The sequence below is a fragment of the Ambystoma mexicanum genome, chromosome 4p (genome assembly GCF_040938575.1).
Source record: "Ambystoma mexicanum isolate Mex_15411 chromosome 4p, UKY_AmexF1_1, whole genome shotgun sequence".
Taxonomy (NCBI): domain Eukaryota; kingdom Metazoa; phylum Chordata; class Amphibia; order Caudata; family Ambystomatidae; genus Ambystoma; species Ambystoma mexicanum.
This window is the reverse complement of record NC_090927.1, coordinates 145,348,252-145,370,277: the sequence shown is the minus strand read 5'-3', so window position 1 is coordinate 145,370,277 and position 22,026 is coordinate 145,348,252. Positions and strand designations below refer to the sequence as shown.

The 22,026-nt window shown below is 45.9% G+C and overlaps 1 pseudogene; it reads left to right on the top strand.

Moving 5' to 3' along the window:
* The window catches only part of LOC138453086 (fucolectin-like), a 114,723-nt pseudogene extending 109,691 nt beyond the window's left edge, over positions 1-5,032 (top strand).
* The last annotated feature ends 16,994 nt before the right edge of the window (positions 5,033-22,026 follow it).

Below are 22,026 nucleotides of genomic sequence, written 5' to 3'. Positions count from 1 at the left end.
CACACATAATCTTACATACTAGCACCACCTCCACTAGAATGCAGCTACCCCCACAACAAATTGGCCTAGCTGCACACATACTACCTGTCTCACATACCCTGCACACTACTTCCAGCATTAGAATGCAGTTATCCATCATGAAAAATGTGGTCTAGCTGCACACATACAGAGTGCACACGTGCACTATTTGCGGCTCTGACCATCACCACTGACCTGGACTCCAGTCCCAGAGGGCGTTCAACCTACATTGCGTTGAGACCATACCAATAGTGAAAGGCGCTATACAAATGCCCATCAACATAACATACCTACTAGCTGTGAAAATAATTTCAAGGCTCTGTGTAGATAAGTAGTTTAACCAGAATCAAAGAATGTGTGTAACTAGGAAGCTGGAATTAGGACCAAGATACCCTAATTCCATAACTAGCAATATAACCACTGGGGTGCAGCTTGTAGTCCAGCGCTTGGTTTTATTACTAGTAGACCTGCCCAGATGGCTTGAGCTCCCATCGTATGTAGTTTATCTGTGTAGAGCTTTCACCAATTTAAGGATTCTGTTGATACATGCAGCTATTTTGCAGAAAGACATTGGGCCTCACTAAACGTACAGTGGTGTAGTATAAATGGCGGTAATTCTGTTACCGCTGCATTACTGCACTTCCATATTATAGGGTTGCTGGTAAAGTGGAGGATTTTCCTCCAGCAAAATCCTCTACCTCACCACCAACAAACAGAAAAATCGGCGGTAATTCCGTCAAAATCCTCATAGAGTACTATGGACTCCAGAAATAAGGAGTTACACCACCTTCCACATCTTGTAATCCTGCAGTAAATCTGTGGCACCAAGTGGAGGTAACTGTAATTCTGTTTGGTGGTATTTTGGTGGATTTACCACCGAAATACAGCCAAACTCATAATGAGGCCCATTGTATTTATATGGCACAGTGTAGGGGAGCACACAGGCAGCATGAACATGTTTTACAGTGGCAATGTTGGCAAATATTGTGGGTGCAGTAGCTTGAATGTTTTTCGCGGTGGCAATGCTGGCATATATTGTAGGCAGAGTCACATCAAAATGTTGTAAACATTCTCCTGTGTACTGTTGGTAATGTGGCATCTATTTCATTTTTTTAGGTGTTGCCCTAGAGAACAGATTTTACAATCCAGTCCTGGGATTTTCATTTACCTGCATTCATGTCTAACAATGTAAAATGCAAATAACTACAAACACCAAAACTATTGGCTTTGCCAGTGCGTGGTAAATGTAGTTTTAGGAATATGTTTATTGATCAGTGAATCATTCTTGGTGGGCAGTTATTAAGTATTATTTTAGAACTTTTTAATGTTGTGGATGTGTAAATAGTGTTTTATGGCAGGTTGTTTATTTACATTTTTGTAAAGGGATTTCATTTAACCAAAAACAAAGCTTTATGATGATGGCAATGTGAACATGGGAACAATACACATGCACTCTTGTCAGTATGGTGTGCTATGGTGTGCTGTTGCTGATCATACTGTGACCTGATTTTTTCTCTTTTTTCAGTAGAAAATGTTGCACTGGGTGGTCGTGCAACCATGTCAAGCGGCCTTGCTGGGGCGAGTGCCAGTGTGGGCTACCTTGGACATGCCATCAACGCCATCGATGGGAATCAGAATCCAGATTTTTATAAGGGATCCTGCGCTCATACAGACAGAGAAATGTCTCCCTGGTGGAGGGTTGATTTAAGAACACCCCATAAGATTCAGTATGTGACCATCACAAACAGTTACTGCGCCTGAACGGATTAACGGAGCGGAACTCCTCATTGGTAACTCCCTGGAAAATAATGGAAACAACAATCCCAAGTAAGGGCAAAAAGTTCACTTAAGCTTTTCCAAAAAAAGTATTTTACAGACCATATGAGAGTGCAATTGTGAGCATACATTTTTGAAAAACAAGTTATTTTGAAATAAAGACTTTGCAAGTAACTCCAGTCATGTGAAGGTTTTAAAGCACTTGTCTATTTTCACCACAGTTTCTAAAGAGGATACTGCACTTGCTTCTCCCGCGTGCACCGTCAGTTGATACACAGTTTAGCTAGTTATTTGTGAATGCAAAACTATTCCATGTTATATGGCTATCATAAATCCACTGGGGGGAGGTGTGTGTGTGTGTATGTGTGTGTATGTGTGTGTATGTATGACGAAATCGCATTGTTGTGGTTGACAAATTGGGTGAGAGGGACTCTAGAGACTGGGAAAGACCACACGCTACATGATGCCAAACACGGGAAATGGTATACTGAGGAACCCCCAGGGTCTCTCTCCGACTCCCTAGCCTCTGTTAGGCCACCTGCATGAAGTTCTATGTGATGTGCTCAAAAGAATGTAATCTAATTTCTTTCTTTTACTGGTAGATTTTGCTGAAAATATATGTGGGGCAGAACCACTGCAGCCCCCCCTTAGCCTCCCAACATTAGTTATTAGCCTAAACCCACCCCCCACATACGTGTGGGGCAAAATCGGATAAAAAAAGTCAATGAATTGTACTTCGATGAGGCAAAAACTCCCTGTACTATGCTTGCTCTGTGATGAGGTGCTTGAAAAGTAATTACTTCCAAGTATCAACGCAAGCAGTGGACAATTAGAGATAAGAGATGTACGCCAGCAGCCCAGAGAGCTCACAGCAGCTCATCCTCCTCACAGACTTCAATATTCACTTCGACTCCCCTGATGCGGCCTCTGGACTTTTCTGCAACCTCTGTGACTCACTTCCCCTCTCCATACTTCCCTCCAGCCCAACACACTCAGCCGGACACACCTTGGATACTCTCATCTCTGCAGACATCCCCATCTCCAACCCTCTGACTTCTTTCTCCTGTCCTCTCAACTGGATCTCCTGGATCCCCCGGCTAAGCGGCCCTGCCACTGCCAGTCTCCTCCTCTGTCATTCGACCTAAGAAGCGAGTGTCAGTTGCTGCTTTGCCGCAACCTCCTTCTCCTGCTACTGACTCTCACTCTGACACAGCCCTCACTAACCTTCAACTCTCCATCTCTTCACACTCTGGACATCCTTGCGCCTGTCATGAGGATCCACATGAATTCTGCCTCTAAGCGCAACACCTGGTATGACTCCGACCTGTCCTCTCTGAAACGCAAGTGCAGAGCAGTTGAGCGGAAGTGGCATGCTTCGAGCCCAATCCCCGGACAAACTGGCCTGCTGCCTGCTCCAAAGGCAATACAGGCAATTTCCATCTGCTCAGAGAAGAGGGCCTATATCCAAGCCTGCATCTCTGGGGATACTAACAATACGGCTGAACCTTTCAAAGTCTGCAAGGAACTCACCAATCCTATTGCAGTCTCCATTTCTCCTCTGCCTTCCCTGGCCCTCTGCACTGCACTGGCCTCTCACTTCATTACTAAAACTCAGGCATCCTGTCCTCACTCTCCTATTCACCACTCCCTTCTCCCTCACCTGCTCTCAGGCCTCCCTTGGCCCCCATGCCCTTCCCTCCTACTTTCCCCTTTATCTCCCATATCACCTGATGAGGTTTCTAGTCTGCTCTATGAAAGTCTCATCCAAACAGGTTCTCCTCTGCTCCTATAGAACTATCAAGGACAATATTGTCTCCCTTGCTCCAGCTTTGGCTGATTTCTGCAATCACTCCTTTGCCACTGGAACCTTCCCGCCACTCCTTCAGCACTCCCTTAAGCACCCTCTCCTCAAAAAGCCTTCTGCTGACCCTTTGTGTCCGGCTAACTACTGCCCTATTGCCATTACCCCCTTCCTGGGCAAACACGTGGAGAAGCTGGCCATCCCCCAATCTATCCACCACGCTGTTTCTGTTGATTGTCTCCACGACAACTAGTCTGGCTTCAGAGCTGCCAGAGGCACAGAAACTGCTCTCTAATCTCCTTCACATTATCCAGAATAGAACTGTGAGACTTATCCTTGGCCCCAACTCTCTCTTCCTCAATACCTCCCTGCTAGAGCCCTTCGGTCTTCTAGCTCCAACTCTCTGCAGATCAGATGCTTTTCCGCAGGTTCCTCCCTCTGGAATGGCCTCCCTGCCCCTCTCAGACTTGTGCCGGATCTCCTTAAGTTCTGGAAGCTTCGCAAGAGCCTCGTTTTCTCGTCCTCCTTCCCTCTCCCCCTTCCTTGCCAATGTCCCCCGTCTGCCTCTTGACTGTGCTGCCTGGTTCCTTCAGATTTTTACAGGGCACCGGGCCCTCCTCGATCATCGAGTAAATTGTAATCTCCGTAGGGACATACATCGTCTCTGATGAAACCTCCTTTTCCAATCTCGCCAGCTCTGCCTGCCAGGCCACCTTTAATTTAACCATTGGTCCCATGGTCGTACCCTCCAATGCCCTTATAAACGCCAGAGACAGCCTTGGAGTAAGTCTCCCCTCCAACACCCCCTTTCCAGCGGGTAAACTGCAGGTATCCCAAACTCTCCTTTCCACTGGACTTTGAGAGCCTATCACAATTGTAAATACATGTAGAACCTGCCTCTAGCCATTTGGAAGTAATTCTGGGGATCATCAAAATATTTTAACTGCCCCTCTCTCACTATATGTGCCTAGAGGTTAATGGAAAAAACATCTCATTGCCGAGTCAAAGTTCAACAATGCTTACGCTAGTGTTATATCAGCCCTAAATGCCTTATATACAATCAGCATATCATAGGTACTTTCAGCTGTCCCCGTCTCTTTCTTATTCCAGGTGTGCGACTATTTCTTCCATCGGCTCTGGAGCCACGGAGACATTTCAGTGCAATGGGATGGTCGGTCGCTACATGAACCTCATCAGAAGAGGCAGGGAGGACTATCTGACACCCTGTGAAGTGGAGGTCTACGGAATCCCTGAAGAACCAATATCGTCCTGCACCTGCTGCAGAGAAACCATTCGATCCCAACAGCAAACACATGAAGCTTAATATCGCTACCAAAATGATCAACAGATGTTTACCCAAGAAAACGTTCCTTCATATCCCATTATTAGTGTTTCAGTGTCAGCTGGTTGCAATAAAGGCCATTGATCCCCATGGAATGATCATGACGTACATTGATATCTGTATCTCTAGAGCAATACAAATGCATACTCCCCTTTTGTATGATTTCAGTTTATGGAAGATTTCACTTTTGGTAGGCATGAAAATAATGTCAGTCAGTCAAACATACTTTTATTTGGCATTTAGCCTTTAAGTTCCAAGAAAACAATCAACATCTATATAAAAACATCAGTACAAATCAGCAACCAATTCGGTATAAAATGCACAATTATCTCAAGAAACTAAAAACTTCACAGAAATTACAGGTCAGTGGGTGCTAATGAAGCGCATGTCATACATAGCTCTCTGGGTTTTTCCCGTATACAGGGCGTAGATTTGTGTGAAGTTGCTTAGGGTAAAAGTGCCAAGGTTAGGACTAAAAGCATGACCCGCACAGTGCCAGTTATATTAGTGCACAGGTGATCGACAGAAAGGATTTTTATCATAATAGTGACTGAGGAGAGCAAAGGCTAGCAGCCCCAGGCACTTATTTATCACTGGCCACTGTGCTAAGACCACTCTTCAAAATTCTGTTTCTCAGCAACCATGCCCTATAGATAAAACATGCAGTTCCGAAAACCACATGAGGAAGCCAACATTTTCTTAGATACCGAACTGCAGGGGTTACATGACAAATACCTGCATTATTCAGAATAGTGGCAGGTACATGCATTTTATGCAATGGGTTTTAGTGCAGATTAATAAAAAGTGTAAGAATTTTCTGTTTGAGATCCACATATCGGGCAGCGATCCGATTGCGCCCCCTGCCACCCTTTGGTTATGCAAGCTATTGGCAAAAACGTATCCAAATAAACCTTGACCCTTAGTTCTACAGTGGATTCAAGGTATTGCTTTCCAAATTCCAACTTGGTGGCATCAGCTATCAGGTGTTTTCATTTTTGCCTTGAGCTTCAAGGTGTTCAGGTCCCATACCTGGGACACCAGGGGATTGTTCGACAGGTCAGGCATATCAAGACGGAAAAGGCAAGTCTTTACATGTACAAACCACTTTAACCCCCCCCCCCACAGCCCCATATCGAGACTCAAGACATATGACAGGGCGTTCCTATATGTCTCTATATATTATTGGTTTAAAAGAGGTCCGAGCCTCTATCCTAGTATTGTCGAGTTCTATGTGGGGCTGACGCAGGTAAAAGCAGTAGTTTCTTTAAAAATGTGTTTTCACAGGTAGACAAATCAGCGATATTAACATGTCCCCACAGATCCATACATAGCTGCCGGTATGGCTTGTTTGTGGAATAATTCCAGTGCGGGGGATATTGCACTTCTACCATGCTTGGCAAAGAAGGATGAGATACCACCACGGTATTTGGTCAGTGAGAGTGTTGATTTGGCTGCCTGTAGCTTCCAACTATCTGTGTCCTCAAAACGGACACTGAGGTAGTCAAAGTGGTTAACTTTTTCAAAACCCGAGTCACATACACTCAAATGTAGTGTTCTCCTTGTAGCATGGGGCGGCTTGAATACCATCACTTAACATTTTGGGATGTTTAGAGCGAAGTTCGACTGTGTATTTAGTAGAAAAAATAGACAAAGCATGCTTTAGGACCTAGGGCATGGTGGACAGAAGGACTGCATCGTCTGCGTAAAATAACGCCGCTTATGCGTCCGTTCTCATCTTGGGGCAGTCCTGGCACCCACTTAACAAGGCATCGATAATTTCTAGCGGAGCTGGTGAGCCGAGGTGGAGAGCCGAGGTGGAGAGCCAGTCTGCAGCAGTTAGCAGCCTGTCCACATCGTTGTGCAGGAAGTACCTATATTTGCACCAACACACCGCAGAGCGGTGAGCGGAGCTGGTGAGCTGAGGTGGAGAGCCAGTCTGCAGCAGTTAGCAGCCTGTCCACATCGTTGTGCAGGAAGTACCTATATTTGCACCAACACACCGCGGAGCAGAGCTAGTGAGCCGAGGTGGAGAGCCAGTCTGCAGCAGTTAGCAGCCTATCCACATCGTTGTGCTGGAAGTACCTATATTTGCACCAACACACCATGGAGCGGTGAGCCGAGGTGGAGAGCCAGTCTGCAGCAGTCCGCTGCAGACGCGGAGCCGGAGCCGCATGGATCCGGATGTGCGACCGTTAAAAGTAACATCAAAGCCAGCACGAGTAATGGCCCTAGGAAAAAGGGAGAGGAGCAAGTCTGATACTGGGTCTGTCCCAAGACCCCAACAAACATCTATAGACGTGACCAAACACTCAAACCCGGTAAGCTCTGGTCCCTGGGCTGGTGCGGCAAAATAAATGCATGAACAGGTGCAAAATCATGGACTCTTAAAGGAAAGTGTTACCCAACCTGAGCCGCGAGAAACAACGTCTGTACCAGCAGCAGCGTTGCAATCGGCAACAGAGGATCCAGTGGCCCCAGTGGCCCTGGTGAGCACGGAGGAGGCTCACGAAGAGAGGCGGCGTGAAGAGACAAGAGGTCCGCCTACCTCGACCCGTGCCGTGGGTTGTAGTCTGCCATCCACCGGAAGGGTGAGTGAAGTTCAAGCGAGCGCGGTCAGAGGACGGCGACCGCCGGGCTCCAAGCGGAATCCCAGCGGTGTGGGGCGAGTGCACAGGAAATACCGAAGCGGATCAGGGAAACTAGGAACAAGAACAAGAGTACGATGCGATCCCGCCAGCAATGCCAGACAGAAATATTGAAGTCCCAAGTCCCGCCCGGGTACCGACCACAGAGGAACCAGAGGGGGCAGAGGGGGCAGAAAAAGCGGGCAAAAACCTGGAAAACTCCCCGACCACAGAGGCTGGAGGACAACAAAATAGAAAAGGACACAGAGAAACAACAAATCCGGACAATATATCAGAAGAAACAGAAACCATGCAAAACAAAATCCAAATAAAGCAATGGTACACGAAAACAACAGAGACCAATGTGACAACCCGTCAGGGCAGGGGAAACGTCTAATAAATGGGAAACAACTATCAAATGATCCCAATACCATCATAGAGATCAGTGCTAGTGAGAGGGACACGGACAGCGAAAAGGACGCTGAATCTGATGAGGTGGACACCGACATTGAAAGTAAAATGGCAGGTGAGCCGGACGATTCAAATAAGGAGACGGACGGAGAACAAATGAAGACAGTTTTCATAGAGAAAAAAAAAGAAATAAAACAAAAATGGCTGCTAAACCAACGAAACAAGGGACAAAAAATCTGAGGAGTATGAGAGCATCTAACAAACTGCCAACGACAGAACAGAAGGAAAAAAAGGCGAATAAAAGACGGGGCCAAACGTCGAAAGGGCTGCCAAACCCGTTGCTGTCATGCCCCTTAAAGGCATTTTTCACACAACAACATAAAAGAAAGCAAACCACAGAAACAGAAGTATCCGCGCAGAGATGCTAGAAGTCGTACTAGAAACTCCACCTGCCCAAAAGCAGAGGAAAATGAAACTGGCTTGCACATTAAAACACAAACGAGAGGTTGAAGATCTCAGACCCCAAGGAAAGATAAATACCAGCAATAACGAAGTGAGTAAAAACAAAGAAGATCCGAAGGAGGCAGGGAAAAAGTGTACTAACAAAGTAGACATAAGGGATGATCTCAGATTTAAAGCATACAATGTGCAAACCGATCAACTAAAGAAAGGGGTTTCGGCGAATTTAGTAGAAATAGAAGTAATGGTGGACGGGCTAAACCAGGAGACAGAGCAGGCCGAGCAAACGACCTTGGAGGCAAAACAATGGGCCAATATACAGGCTGAAAGAGAGCATCGTCTGGCCTAGACCAAGCCACATTTGACTACGGGTCGGATAACATTGACACCAAAAAAAAATGGATGAGACAAAAACCAATTGGGACAATCTGCGCATGAACAAAGGGCCATCTGGGGGCCTAGCACCAACAGATCAAGATCAAAGACCATCATCGGAATGTTCATTATGGATTCTCCAGCCGCAATGAGGAGGCCAGAAAAAACTCAAGTATCACCGAAGAACAGACGGCTAAGTGACATTGCAGCATCCATGCAAAAAGAATCACCAAAGAAGAAACCAGACATGATAGCAATCATGTCCGCCATGACTATTGTGCTAGCACCGTTCTGTAAATTGTACGAAGCCATAAAAGAGGAGGTTCAAGATAACACTGCAATTCTAACAAACATGATAACAAATGTGGAAAGCTACATAACAGCGGTTGAAGACAGCAAGTAATTTGCAAACCAATTGGGAAAGGAAAATGTAATCCTTGGAAAGAAAGACCGAAATCATGGAAGCAGTAAATAGAAAACTAACGCCATCAACGTCCATTCTGAAGCCAAAAGTTCAAGATGCGCAGACTCAGTCAAAGGGCAATGAAAAAATCATGTCAACACCTTTAGGTGAGAAAAGTGATGATAATCAATTTTCAAATCAAAAAAAGGACCAGCAAACGAAAACACTTCAGATAGAGGCAAGCAGTAAGCCAAAGAAAGATCCAAAGACGATTTTCGAGCCACTTGTTAAAATTCACAATCCTACGGGGCCTCAAAGAACGGAGAAACAAGACGAGCCCAGCAAACGGCTTGCAGAAAACGGCATAAATAGATCGCCTAGAACTGCGGAGGACTTTTTGAGCAATTCTGACCTAATGAACATGTCACTACATCTAGAAAATGATCTGAGTGAGGCAAAGGAGGGTGACAGACAGAAGCATTAAGCGCACCAACGACATAAAAAGTCCAAATGTCACAGGCAAAGCTGTCGAAGAGGCACATCACCATAATGACCATAGCAGTACAACTTTGCCGGAGAAAAACAGCTCCCAATATAAAACCAAACGACATCATAGTGAGGAGGCCAACAAGGTGAAAAGCAAAGAAATCAGTTCTAGATGGAGTCCACGGAAGCATCGATCACAAAGAGAGGACGCTGAAAAGCAAAACAAATCAAAAGATGAGATACAAGTATTCAAGTTAGAACAAATGGGAATAGATGAAGATTTCCTAATACTAAATCGATCAACAGTACTGCAAATAACAAAGAATATGAAAACGCTGAAAAAAATCCGAACGGAGGACTTCAAATTAGTGGAACCCTACCATAGTGAAAAGAGGGACAAAGCATATCTTCACTTAAAATCTGCTGGAATCAAATACTTCGATCAGCACGCATATGAAGAAATTGAACAAATGGGCTTTTGTTTGACTGAAATAAAAATGATGAGGGGAAGAACTGATCAAGAGACAGAAGAGAAAGACAGGAGTAAATACTGAAAGCATTACAAATCCAAAACTGAGGAGCTGTACCGTCAGAATCACTGGTGTAACGCTCACCTGATTCCCGTAGAGGCGCCGGTCTTGACAGGGCGTATACCGTATCTTCAAAGGTGATGTGTAACACACGGCTGGCTCTTTGGGCTGGACCTCTGTGCACTGTATGTCTGACTCGAAGGGTAAGATGTCTGCAGATAGAAAATATGGGATTAAGGAACTGGGTTATTGAATGTCTCTCTCTTCTTCCCTTTCTCTTCTCCTGTAGAACCCCAAAGGTTAACGCTCTCACGTTAGGTAAGTGAACGCCGTGCTCTCCATCTGCCTCGGGGCAGGGTGCTGTAACCAGTTTCTTCACTGGATAAGGGGAGCAGGCCTCTTGACTTCAGAGGACTGCTGTCCGTCGTTTACTGCACGAACGGTAAGTTTCGAGTAATTCTAATGTCTTTAAAAGTCTTTAGGAATGATGTTTCTTGTTTTGCAGGGTTCCGGCGATGGCGGATGACGGGCTGAAGTGAGTTAAAGATGGAGCCCGTGTGATGAATAGAAGCGCCTGGAAGCACGTAAGTAAGCGCTTGTTGCCTGCTTCACGATGCGCTCTAACTGTCTTTTTATTTTGCAGGTACAAGTTCGGAGCGGCTGCAGGGTGCCGGAATACCCACTGGGTTAGATGTGGAAAGGAGTAATGGCACGTGAGTATTAAAGTTCCCCAATGTCTTTAAACGCACCTTGTTTTGTCTTTCAGATGCGGGATGCAGCGCCGAAGGCCTCCGGAGCGTGCGAAGAGTTGGTAAGCTTTTGTCTTTCAGATGCCGGAATGCAGTGTGAAGACCTCCGGAGCGCACGAGGAGTAGGTAAGCCTTTGTCTTTCAGATGCCGGAATGCAGCGCGAGGCGTTGGTGACAGCCGATGGACCAGGTAAGTGAAGAGCTGTCACTGAAGACCGTAATGCTAACCTGTTCTTTCTTGTCTTTATAGGTGTTGCTGAAGACTGGATTCAGGATGGTAAGCCTTTTTCCTTAGGCCCAGGATCAGATGCAGAAGACACGATGAGCGTTCTGCTGCAGAGGATGCAGAATAACGCAAAGCAAGATTCATCCATCGGGTGTGGTTTAAATAGCCTCCTGTAGTGCTTAGGTGTCTCCTTCCACAGCCACGCCTAGGTAAGAAAAGAGTTCCTGCTTTCCAGAAGAGTTCCAGTGTTCTGAATCTAGGGAGTGGCTCCTGCCCCACCCAACAGGAAAAGTAGTTCCAAACAGAAGAGGATCAGAGGCTCAACTGGCAGGCAAGTAAGCAGCATGGTCTGCTGCAGGTAAGTCCACCCAAGCATTATGAGCCCGGCGCTTCCAGCGCTGGGACTGGGCATATTTATGAGCCTGGTGCCACTGGCGCCAGGACTGGGTCCAAAAGGTCCCAATTGGGACTGGTTGGCACTCGGAACCTGGGTTATGGATCTGCTTCCAAGGGAGTTGGGAAAATCCTGACCTTTTGGAAGCAGAGATCATGACAGTACCCCCCCCCCCCCCTCTCAAGGCCCCTCCCAAACCGGGCTTCTCCGGGGGTTTTGGCTTGTCAGGAAATGTTCGGTGAAATCTTTTGATTAGACGAGGAGCCTGGACATATTCAGCAGGTTCCCAGGATCTCTCTTGGGGGCCGTAGCCTTTCCAGTCAATTAGGTAAAATAGTTTAGATTTGGAGATCTTGGAGTCCAGAATGCTTTTGACTTCAAACTCGAGTTCTCCATCAACTAGGATAGGTTTTGGAGATTTAGTTAGTCGGGTTTGAGGTTGCACGGGTTTTAATAGAGAGATGTGGAAGACCGGATGTATCTTCATGTGCGGGGGCAAGTCCAACTTGACCGCTACTGGGTTTACTATGGTAGTGATGGAATAGGGACCAAGGTATCTTGGGTTGAATGTGCGTGGCCCTTTTAGAGGTAGATATTTGGTGGATAACCAGACTTGATCCCCTACTTGATATTGAGGGGCTTCCTTCCGATGTTGATCTGCTCCTTTCTTGTATTGTTCTTTAGCCCTTTGAAGGTGAGAAACAGCTTCCTTAAAGGCTTGGGTGATTGTAGAATGCAGGTAGTCTACTGCTGGTGTTTCAAGATCTTGGAGGGGATCCAACTCCGAGGTTCGAGGGTGACTGCCGTACAAAAGAAAAAACGGGGTTTTCCCAGTTCCCGAATGGACAGAGTTATTGTAGGCATATTCGGCTATCCAAAGGATGTCTTTCCAAGTTTTTTCAGTTTGTTGCAGCATGCAGCGTAAATACTGTTCCAGAGTTTGATTGGTCCTCTCGGTTTGTCCGTCGGTCTGAGGGTGGTGACTGGTCGATAGTCTCACATCAATTTGAGCCGACCGACAGCAACTTCGCCAAAAATGAGAAATAAATTGACTACCTCGATCCGAAATTAGAACCGAAGGAAAACCGTGCAGTCGGACGATGTTTTCAAGAAATTCTCGGGCCAGAGTTGCTGCTGTTGGCAAGCCTTTGAGCGGAATGAAATGCGCCATCTTGGAGAATAAGTCCACGATTACTAGAATCGTATTGTATCCGGAGCATGGAGGTAGATCGGTCATGAAGTCCATAGAAAGCGTATGCCAAGGGCGAGGTGGGATGTCAATAGGGCGTAAGAGGCCTGCTGGTCTTTCCTTTTGACTCTTGTTTTGGGCGCATACTCCACAGGACATTATAAAGTCTCTGATATCTTTTTTCCAAGACGGCCACCAGAAGTAGCGCTTGATCTTTTCTGAGGTCTTGGCCATACCGGGATGTCCTTCCATTAAAGAATCGGGATAACAAGAGATTACTTTTTTCTGTAAATCTGTGCTGGGTAGGTATAATCGTTCTTGGAAATACAATAAGTTGTCCTTTACTGCAAAGTCCTTTCCCTGCAGATGCCAATTCTGTATGTCTGCTGGAGTTACAAGTTGCCTGGCTTTATCCTTAACTTCCACTATGGATTCTGTGGCGATTACACCCAGAATTCTTTGTTCGGGAATGATTGGTACAGGTTTAGGGTTGATCAAGTGTTCTTCCACTCCCATCCGAGAAAGGGCATCAGCTTTACCGTTCTTTGTACCAGGTCGATAGGTAATTATGAAGTCAAACTCGGCAAAGAATAATGCCCAACGGAGTTGTCTAGAGGATTGGGCTTTTGCGGTTTTCAAATATTGCAGGTTTCGGTGATCCGTAATCACAGTAACGGTGTGTAGGGCCCCCAGCAGATAATGCCGCCAAGCCTTAAAGGCAGACTTGATAGCCAGAAGTTCCTTGTCAGTAAACGTGTAATTGATTTCAGGAGGCGAGAATTTGCGGGACCAAAATGCCACGGGATGCAACTGATTGGTTACTGGGTCCTTTTGTGATAGAACTGCCCCCATGGCAAGGCTTGAAGCATCAGTTTCCACGATGTAGGGGAGTTCGGGGCGAGGGTGTTTTAAGATTGGTGCAGAGATAAATTTAGTCTTCAAATCCTGGAAAGCTTGTACCGCCTCGGTAGACCATTCAAAACGTTTGTTTTTCTTTAACAAGGCAGTGATGGGCTGGACTATTCGAGAGAATTCGGGGATAAACCTGCGGTAAATGTTAGCGAAGCCTAACATGCTTTGCACACCTTTTACGGAGGATGGTGATGGCCATTTGAGAACTGCATCGACCTTCTTTGAATCCATACGCACTCCGCCAGGTGATAATATGAATCCCAAGAATTCAACTTCAGTCACGTTGAAAACACATTTTTCCAACTTAGCGAAAAGTTTGTGTTGACGCAATCTTTCGAGGACCATTTTCAAGTGTTTCCGATGTTCAGATTCCGATGAAGAATAAACGAGGATGTCGTCAATGTAAACAACAACACACACATCTATGAGCTCTCTGAGGACATCGTTCATAAAATATTGAAAGGCGGCCGGGGCATTGCAAAGTCCGAAGGGCATGACCTGATATTCAAATAGCCCATACTTGGTGCGGAAGGCCGTCTTCCATTCATCGCCCTCTTTTACTCGTACCAAGTGGTAAGCTCCTCTAAGATCCAGCTTTGTATATATGCATGCTTTTCTGACTTGGTCCAGGAGTTCAGGGATCAAAGGTAACGGATATCTATTCTTAACGGTGATCTGGTTCAGGGAGCGATAATCTATACAAGTTCTAAGGTCTCCTTCCTTTTTTGGAACGAAGAACAAAGCTGAAGAAGCAGGGGACTTGGAAGGACGAATAAACCCATTTGCCAGGTATTGATCCAGGTATTGTCGAAGGTGAAGGTTCTCAGGCTCGGTGAGGGCATAAATTCTACTACAAGGAGGAGTAGATCCAGGTATCAGGTCTATCTGGCAGTCATAAGACCTATGAGGAGGTAGAGAGTTAGCCTGATCCTTCCGGAAAACATCTTGGTATTCTAGGTATTCGGGAGGTAACTGGGGAGTCTCTGAAGAAATTGCTGCCAGTGCAACACCAGGTGGAGGGTGACAAGTAGAGACACATTCTGGAAACTGGACCGTTCTTGCTCGCCAATCGATCAGAGGATTGTGTTTCTCTAACCAAGGTATTCCTAGAATAATCTGAAACTGAGGGGCCTTGATCACATCGAACACGATCTTCTCATGGTGTCCATCTTGACTTACTAGCGTCACCTCTTGAGTGGTATGCGTTACTGGCCCGGAGGCTATCTCCGTACCATCCACCGTAGTAATGACGTCCTTTACAGCCTTGGGACAAAGAGTTAGATTCATCCTCAAAACCATTTCATGATCCACATAATTGCCGATGGCACCGCTGTCGACGTAAGCTTCAATTGCATGTAATCGATCCGGATTATCAGGGCTAATGAGGACCATAGGTATCACGAAATGCGAGGTCACGGAACTAGTTTTCACGCTCGGCAAGAGGACCTCTATTCTTGTCGGGCGAGGTCGTTTCCCTGCTCAGAGTTTGTAACTTTGGTAACTGCAGCTCCTACTGCCTTCTTGGCAGGTTTCACCGGACAGTCTCGAAGAATGTGCCCTGAGTTTCCGCAATAGAGGCATAATTGCAACTGTTTTCTCCTTTCCCGCTCCTTTTGTGTTAGAGGACCTTTCAGACCCCCTATTTGCATGGGTTCCCCGGAGCCTACTCCTTTGGAAGGAGTTGGCGGTTTGGAAAATACTTGAGCATCAAACTTGGAACGATCGGCCTTCCTGTTCTGCAGTCTGTGATCTATTTGAACGACTAAGTCTATATAGTCCGAACAATCTTGTGGGGGATTCACTACTTGGGCTAACACATCTTTGAGCTCTCCACGTAGACCTCTATAAAACAGCGTAATCCTTTTGTCCTCAGGCCATTGAGTTTCCACTATCAGTCTGTTGAAAGACGCAATATAAGCCAAAAGGTCTTGATTACCTTGTCGCAACGAAAGAAGCTCATTGTCCAAGGCCTGCCCCTGTGAATGTCTTGCGAACAGTTTATCCATACTGAGCTGAAAAGCTTGAAAATCATGGAGGACCGGATCACTTGATTTACTAGAGGGATCGACCAGTCTGCCGCATTGCCACTAAGGTACGAAAGCACGAAAGCTACTTTAGCTTGATCAGTTGGAAAGGCTGCTGGCCGGCATAAGAAATGCAACCGGCACTGATTGATAAATACTGCAAACCTCTTTGGGTCACCAGAAAATCGTTCGGGCGGAGCCAGAGGTACATTCCCAGGTAGGTTGATCTGCACTGGATTCATAGAGGATGTAGAAGGAAGATTTCCCCCAGATGCGGGTAACGGGGTCTGTCCGGCTTGTGACTGTAGCAATTGTCTAGCGAGATCATCTGTTCGCTCCTTGGAAATAATCAGTTCCCTTCTTAGAGCGTTCATTTCCTGACGGGCTGCATGCACTTCTGCCCTTAGTTCCCCAAGTAACTGGGCTAGCTGGTCGGTATCCGAGGTTTCCATAGCGCCTGGACGGGAGTTTTGTGGTAGGCTTTGCGTTCTGTAACGCTCACCTGATTCCCGTAGAGGCGCCGGTCTTGACTGGGCGTATACCGTATCTTCAAAGGTGATGTGTAACACACGGCTGGCTCTTTGGGCTGGACCTCTGTGCACTGTATGTCTGACTCGAAGGGTAAGATGTCTGCAGATAGAAAATATGGGGAACTGGGTTATTGAATGTCTCTCTCTTCTTCCCTTTCTCTTCTCCTGTAGAACCCCAAAGGTTAACGCTCTCACCTTAGGTAAGTGAACGCCGTGCTCTCCATCTGCCTCGGGGCAGGGTGCTGTAACCAGTTTCTTCACTGGATAAGGGGAGCAGGCCTCTTGACTTCAGAGGACTGCTGTCCGTCGTTTACTGCACGAACGGTAAGTTTCGAGTAATTCTAATGTCTTTAAAGTCTTTAGTAATGATGTTTCTTGTTTTGCAGGGTTCCGGCGATGGCGGATGACGGGCTGAAGTGAGTTGAAGATGGAGCCCGTGTGATGAATAGAAGCGCCTGGAAGCACGTAAGTAAGCGCTTGTTGCCTGCTTCACGATGCGCTCTAACTGTCTTTTTATTTTGCAGGTACAAGTTCGGAGCGGCTGCAGGGTGCCGGAATACCCACTGGGTTAGATGTGGAAAGGAGTAATGGCACGTGAGTATTAAAGTTCCCCAATGTCTTTAAACGCACCTTGTTTTGTCTTTCAGATGCGGGATGCAGCGCCGAAGGCCTCCGGAGCGTGCGAAGAGTTGGTAAGCTTTTGTCTTTCAGATGCCGGAATGCAGTGTGAAGACCTCCGGAGCGCACGAGGAGTAGGTAAGCCTTTGTCTTTCAGATGCCGGAATGCAGCGCGAGGCGTTGGTGACAGCCGATGGACCAGGTAAGTGAAGAGCTGTCACTGAAGACCGTAATGCTAACCTGTTCTTTCTTGTCTTTATAGGTGTTGCTGAAGACTGGATTCAGGATGGTAAGCCTTTTTCCTTAGGCCCAGGATCAGATGCAAAAGACACGATGAGCGTTCTGCTGCAGAGGATGCAGAATAACGCAAAGCAAGATTCATCCATCGGGTGTGGTTTAAATAGCCTCCTGTAGTGCTTAGGTGTCTCCTTCCACAGCCACGCCTAGGTAAGAAAAGAGTTCCTGCTTTCCAAAGAGTTCCAGTGTTCTGAATCTAGGGAGTGGCTCCTGCCCCACCCAACAGGAAAAGTAGTTCCAAACAGAAGAGGATCAGAGGCTCAACTGGCAGGCAAGTAAGCAGCATGGTCTGCTGCAGGTAAGTCCACCCAAGCATTATGAGCCCGGCGCTTCCAGCGCTGGGACTGGGCATATTTATGAGCCTGGTGCCACTGGCTCCAGGACTGGGTCCAAAAGGTCCCAATTGGGACTGGTTGGCACTCGGAACCTGGGTTATGGATCTGCTTCCAAGGGAGTTGGGAAAACCCTGACCTTTTGGAAGCAGAGATCATGACACTGGAAAAATTCCCAGGAGAAACAAGAACCCCGGAGGGGAAACCACTATATCCGTGGCAATGGAAAATGGCATAGCGACACAATTGGGAGAGATGAACAGAAATACAATCTACGACAGAGAGACAATAACAGGGAGTATCCTGATCATGGACACAACACAGTAAGAAGTCAAAGAGAAGAGCACCAAGAGCCGCGGCGGAAATCAGGGGCTGGCTCGAAATCCCAAGAGGAAAAGAAAAATCTGAAGATGAACCATCCAGCTAAAATGACAGAGTCAACTGAATATAAAGGCCCATGGAAGTGGCTGACATCATCCTGGAACAAAAACAGCGCTAAATAGCAACAACCACAAAAATAGGAGCGGAGCGACCTGAAAACGAAAAATCTAGTTTGGGATCTTGGAATACGAGAGGCCATGCTCACCTAACGACAGTTGGAGACGTAAATCTGGGGCTCTATGACATAGTCTGCCTGCAAGAAACTTGGTTGTTGGACCAACCCACACTCGACAGCTATACCGTGGAAATATCTCCAGCAGTGAAAGGCCTTCTAGGCAGACCATCGTCTGGTCTCCTAACTGCAATTAAAACGGGCTTTGGCCTAACGGAACCAAAAAAGTGGAAAGAGGCATACAAAATGCTTGTTATTCTGACAACATGGTTACATTCTAATGTCAAGAAGCAGAACAACCATGCAAATTGTCTAGCAATAACTATTGGAACCCTCAACACATGTCCACAAAAACCTTTTGCGCCAATATGGGCGCCATGATTGATCAGCTGTATGAAGAATTCGACAAAATTGAAATCATCGTATTTGGAGACTTCAATGCCAAATGCGAAGAGACAACGGGGGCGAATTTGGGTGACGTCCAGCGGCCTGGGGGAACAGAACCAGCTATAGAGCGAGGAAAGGCATGGTCCGAAGTTATTAGATCGAGAAATATACAAAACATAGCCTCGCTGTTCCCAGAGCAAGAAAATATCCTGACTTGGGAACATAATTCCTCGAAAGCAACACTAGATTATATATTCAGCTCCGATGGTCTCACACCAAATATTATGAGCTTCAAGGTGCACTAAACGCAACACAGTGACCATAACCTATTGATCTGTACATGGCAAGGTAGAAGGCCGGACAAAAGGACGTATGAAATGGTCACCGAAACGAACATCCAACAAACACGACTCCGGATAACAGAAGCGGACATTCAGAAAATCAAAATGTTGTGGGATCAAAGAGTTGCCAGAAATTCGACAAACAAAATCGAAGAGAGACCTGACTATTTGCCTTTATTACTGGCATACCAATTGCAAGGGACAAGAAAAAACAAGAAAGCGGACCACGCAACGCACGCCTATGATAAAGCAGTGGTCGACAAAAGAAAAATAAGGAGCAGACTGAGAAGAATAGCCAAGAAAACGCCCAGGAAGATTGGGAGAAGTGGCAACTGGAAGTGAAAAAGTACAACAGCTGGCGAACACACCATAGAGCAGCACAATACCAAAATGACGCTGAAGATATGATGAGAAAAATACAAACAAAAAAATCAAGTGAATTTTGGGCACTAATGAAAACTATGAATAGTACAACGCAGTGCAACGCCGTCTAAGAAGCCCGGTGGATAAACTATCTATCGACAGAATTCGATGGCCCGAACTCTGACATGGCCGGGACGAAGCAAGCATCAAACACAACTTGGGTGGACGTATCAAAACCTGCTGACATTGAAACGACAATCGGGAAGTTGAAAACATCCAGAGCCCCGGGTCCGGATGGATTGACGAACGTGGATCTTAAACGGTTTCCAAAAGAATGGTCGGAAGTGATCAGCATGATCTTTGCAGAATGTGGCAAGAAAAAACTGATCCTGCAAACATGACAGAAAGCAGTCATAGTCCCAGTCTACAAAAAAGGATGCCGAAAAGAACCCGAAAACTATAGGCTGATAGCCTTACAGGACATAATAGGAAAAATGTACGCAACCCAACTGCTTGACCATTTTAGAACCTGGGAAAAAAATGGGCCTTCAAAAGACAATCTCCAAACGGGCTTTCAAAAAAATGGCAGTACAGCTATCAACATCATGTTAATAAACATCCTGAAAGCTAAAGTAAAGGAAGGAGTTCCAAAGGTGTATCTGGCTTTCGTGGACCTTTCGAAAGCTTTTGACAGGATCGACCGGAACAAATTGTGGTCGAAACTACATAGCTGGAACTGTCCAAAAAAGGTGCTCGAACCGATAAAAACCTGACACTCTCAGACGAAAATCAGAGTCAAGCTAAACCATCAAGGCACCCTATCAGAGGAGATCACGGTGAATAGAGGAGTCAAGCAGGGATGTCCCTTGGCCCCGGCCTTATTCATTGCATTCCTAGGAGATTACCAGCACTCAGAAAGAAAAATAAGGGCCTTCCCTCCAAAAATTGGAAAAACAGAGATACCAAGACTCTTGTATGCCAATGACGTTATTCTGATAGACCAGACAAAAGTTGGGTTGCAACGAAAACTATCAAACCTGGAGAAATATATCGAGGAGAACCAGCTTGAGATAAACAAAACTAAAACCAAAATTCTGGCAATCGAGAAAGTAACAACTAAACCAAAGAAACAACAGAACTGGTTTCTTGAGAGCACCAAAATTGAAATCTAAAGAACATCAAATATCTTGGAGTTCAGATTGACAGCTCAGGATCTGACAAGTCAATGCAAGATCTACTGTGGGAGAAAGCCAAACACCTAACTTCTCAAACAAGAGCAGTAGATAACAAGTTTGGGAAGTTTTCACTAATTCCGGCGATAAACTTTTACTTTTACAAGACAAAAATAGTCCCATCTCTGGTATATGGAATGGAAGCCTCTCTATACATCACACGTCCGCTCTGGAACAAATTGGAGGGACACGTTTGGAAGGCAGTGTTAGGCCTCCCAAAGCCGACCTCCATGCCGGCCATCAGGCGAGAACTGGGCTTAGTGTCACTAGCGTCTATGGTCGACCAAAGTGCTATGAGACTATACAGGAAAATAATCATGGCTGACACACTACACACGTATAACATCATTAAGGAAGAAATTGATATAAGAAAATGCCAAACCCTAAAAAAAATGGGTAATAACCAGAAAAGATGACCTATCTCAAATAGCCTGCCCAAAAAAAGAGCGAAAGGAAAATCTTGATCGCATCAAACGAAAAATGGAGGATTTGGATTGGATCCTGACAATTGAGAAAGCGGTGGGGAATAAACTTCTAACGCATCTGCCGCCGACTTTCAATAAGCTGAAAAAAACGCAAAACTACTGTGCAAAATTCCCAGACAAAAGATTGAGAAATCTGTTCATGAAAGCTAGATTAAACCTACTGCTAACTCGAGAGGTTACATCTATTCGAGGATCCGCGAGCGACCAGAGATGTCGCCTATGTAAAAAGGAACCAGTGGTAGAAACCCTGAAACATCTGGTAATGGACTGTCCGCAAACTAAACCAAAACAGAAGCACATACCTCCTACCGCTGATAACAAATCCATGGATGATACAACCAGACGACCTGTGGAACAGATTGATCTCTGGTGAAACGACTAGATGGACGGTGGCGATGGTTAAACTAATAGAACTGGTGTTCCAACAGATAAACCAGCCACAAATGCCAAGTACGGCCCAGACAAACTGTGAGCCATCAAAGTAAGCAGGATGAAGGGGCAATCTTCGGCACCTTTTTATGATAAGCCAGAGAGATTCAACAGCGGTCTGGATTTTAAGTGAAAAGAGAAGTTTTGTAAAAGCGGGTTGAAACCTTGATAAAACTCAGGCTAAACTGAGTAGAAATCAATAAAAAAAAAGAAAATAAAAAAATTCTTCTATATGGATATTAAATAATATGCGTGCCAGGGTGCAGACCTGCCTTACTCCAACATTCACCTCAAAGTCCTCAGTCTGTTCCCCCCCCGGCCCATACTTAACGGTAGCTTTGTTAGCAGAGTACAGTGAACGTGTAATTGCCACCAGGCCTGGCAGAGCACTATGCCTCAACAGATTATTCCACAATAGATCTCTTGGCACAGTATCGAAGGCCGTTTTTAGATCCAAAAAGACCACACGGAGGTACATTTTCTTCAAGATGGTATACTTAGCAATGATCAAAAGGAACAAAAAGCAATGTTCTATTGTACCCCTATTTGGCCTAAACCCAGAGGTAGTTAACCACATTGTCACGGTCAGCCCACTCCTGATAATGTGTGAGAATACGTTTCCCGAAGAGCTTACCAACACCATCCAGGAGAGAAATGGGGTGGTAGTTTTCTGGGCAATCTTTCCCGCCCTTTTTATTGATGGGGACAATTATCGCCCTGCGCCAAGAAGTTATTATCTC